Source organism: Micromys minutus, assembly GCF_963924665.1.
Source record: "Micromys minutus genome assembly, chromosome: 11".
Lineage (NCBI taxonomy): Eukaryota > Metazoa > Chordata > Mammalia > Rodentia > Muridae > Micromys > Micromys minutus.
Window position 1 is genome coordinate 15,703,305 of NC_137980.1, and position 3,095 is coordinate 15,706,399.

At 45.5% G+C, this 3,095-nt stretch overlaps 1 pseudogene across 1 annotated transcript; it reads right to left on the reverse strand.

Annotated features, from left to right (window-relative positions):
• Nucleotides 1-506: 506 nt before the first annotated feature.
• On the reverse strand, nucleotides 507-1,056 carry LOC308427095 (NFU1 iron-sulfur cluster scaffold homolog, mitochondrial-like; annotated as a pseudogene). The gene has a single exon. The product of its transcript is annotated as an NFU1 iron-sulfur cluster scaffold homolog, mitochondrial-like (transcript).
• Between the last annotated feature and the right edge of the window lie 2,039 nt (nucleotides 1,057-3,095).

Consider the following 3,095-nt stretch of genomic DNA (forward strand, 5'->3'; position numbering starts at 1 on the left):
CCATCACCTGCGTCACACCATACACTTCTGCAGTATAAACTGCAGCATCCCACTCTTCAGGGAGCCCTGGAGCTTCCGCCACATGATGCCTTCTTCAAAGCCTCTGTAGATCATCCTCCTGCACAGCTGGCCGATGTCTTCTTGAGGGTCTCTATTCCTGCACAAATCATGACCAAGAAGCAAGTTGGGGAGGAAAGAATATATTCAGCTTACACTTCCACATTGCTGTTCATCACCAGAGGAAGTCAGGACTGGAACTCAAGCAGGTCAGGAAGCAGAAGCTGATGCAGAGGCCATGGAGGGATGTCACTTACTGGCTTGCTTCCCCGGGCTTGCTCAGCCTGCTTTCTTATAGAACCCAGGTCTACCAGCCCAGGGATGGCATCACCCACAATGGGCTGGGCCCTCCCTGCTTGATCACTAGTTGAGAAAATGCCTTACAGCTGGATCTCATGGAGGCATTTCCTCAACTGAGGTTCCTTTCTCTGTGATAACTCCGACTTGTGTCAAGTTGACACAGAACCAGCCAGCGCAGTCACATTCAGTTCTTTAATATTGCCACAGCTTTGTCACCTTCCTCAGAACCTGCTTCTCCTGGAGGCATCTCCTTGGTCACTAGAGGTAAGCCAGATGCAAAGAAGTCCATACTTGCTACATAAATGTCTGGGTTCAGCAAATCCCATCTAATTCTTCATTCTCCTTTGTGACTGTGATGAAATCTGGTCCAAAGAAGACACTTTTCACACCTTCAGTTCTGGATAAATGCCTGGCCAGAGGGGAGCGGAAAGCTGCGGTGGGTGTGGGGAAATCCATGGTCCTTTTCTCAAGGACCAGCTTTCCTGGTGTAAACTTTAACCCATTGGGATTTGGGGTGTCTTGTGTTTGAATAAACATGAGTCATACTATGCTACACAGGGTTGTGAGCATAGGGAAAAGTGGTCTCCATACATATCGGAACAGAGGGTGTTTGTTAGAGGTGTGTGGAGTCACCACGTGACAGAACCGCTTGTACAGCCGAGCTACACCAACCGCTGCTCCCCATGCCTGCTCAGCCATTGTTATCATTTTGGTGCCAGTGCACTTTCAAGGACCCGCCTCCTTCTTGTCTCCAAGTTCTAAGCAGACTCAGGCCCTGCAGACAGGGCAGTCAGGGAAGCTGGTTCCCTACAAGTTGAGGGTGGTGCTGCAGGTAGCTTCCTCCTCCTTTCAGTTTCAGTACTAATCTGGTTCTTTGGGCTCCAGGTGATTTCTCATGGTGTCTCCAGGACTCTTTTGCCAGGGCCATCTTGTTTTTTTAAATTGGACGAAAATGGTGAGATGTAGGGGTGGTTCTGATGCTAAGGTCCTGTTCCTCAATTGGTTCTTGGTCCATTAATAAAGATGCTAATTGCTGGGTGCAATAGGTCCCCACAGACCATCTAGGAGACACAGAGGGAGAGGGAAGGAGTTTTTCACCATGCTTTGGAGGGAGAAAAGCTAACCAGCCATGTGAGATCTTGCTCAGAGGAGCGATAGGCTGCTTCTCCAGGCAGAAGGCTTGGGTTTGAGCTGGGACTATTTGAGGTAACTGACCAGCTGAAGCTAGGGCAGGTTGAGAGGTGATGAGCTAAGAGTATCAGGAAGGGTATGTTAGCTGTGGGAGATTAGTAGTGCTCAGCAATTGAGCCAATAAGGCATGTTGAAATTGGGACTCTGTGTGTGTGTGTGTGTGTGTGTGTGTGTGTGTGTGTGTGTTTGAGTTTTTCATCCGTGAATCTTGAAATCTGGTTGGGGGTTGGTAGCATGGTCCACCCAGAGCTTAATGGGGTAGCAAAAGTTATAGGCTACATCTTTCTTCCTTTTTTCCTTCCTGTCTCCCTTCTTTCCCTTCCTTAGTTCAGAAGTACTTTTATAGGACAAAAATATATTGCCATAGAGTTGAGTAATTTGAGGATTGACCTTTATCACTTTAAGAAAACTCTGAAAATAGTTTTGCTGTTGAAAACTGCTATTTCCTTTCTATTCTGTGCATCTAATATGTCTCCTCTATTTCCCATGGTGCTTTTTGCTCATTTCTTTTGACCACTATTTTATAGCAGAATGCCCAGGAATGTCCACTTTAAAGGGGCCAACCTTGTGTTCAGAAGACAGAGATAAAAATGGATTATTCCTGGGATTGGCACTTACTGGAGTCTCCGAAGTTTCTAAAGATTGAACAATTGGTGAACTCAGCATCTTGCCAGAGAAGATGCTTTCTACTTGACATATTCTCTGATTAAGTTATCATATATACTGTGCTTCTTCACAACTGCACTATTGAAGTTTGGTTAAAGCACGTGTGGTTTTCTCTTGAGGAAATCAAGAACCATATTTTGGTATAGTTCAGGGAGCGTGGGTCCAAGCAGTTTACCCACTACAGACTATATTCCCCATGAGCTTAAGGATAAGAATCAGAAACTTCTTTCAAGTAGATGGCGGCCCTTATTTCTCATATAGGATACTTCCAGTTAGGCAAGTAAGTGATTGGGTAGTTAAACCTTCTAGAACACAGTCTTGGAATCAAATCATCATAATTGTCCTCGTTAGGGTTACTAGTACTCTGAGTCACTATTGATCAATGAAAGAAGTTAAGATAGAAGCTCAAACAGGCCAGGAACCTGGAGACAGGAGCTGTTGCAGATGCCTTGAGGGGTGCTTCTTGCTTCCTTCCTCATCACAATGTGCTCAGCCTGTGTTCTTTTAGAACCCAGGGCCACCAGCCCAGGAATGGCCTCACCCACAACTACCTGGGCCTTCTCACATCAATCACTAAGAAAATGTCTTATATCTGGGCCTTTCGGAGGCATTTTGTCAACTGAGGTTCTCTCCTTTCATATAACTCTAGCTTCTGTCATGTTGAGATAAAACCAGCCAGCACCATAATTTTATAAGTACAGAATGCAAATAGAATTGAAGATCGACTTCTTCAGTGGTACAACTATATTTAGTCTTCCCTAGCTTGCTGGCCGCAATCAATTCCCAGTATGAGTTTCTTACCCATTGCAGTCATTAAGCGATATTTGCTGAGCACTACTGATGCCTCACACATTCAAGAAGGAACAGGGAAAAGGTAGATC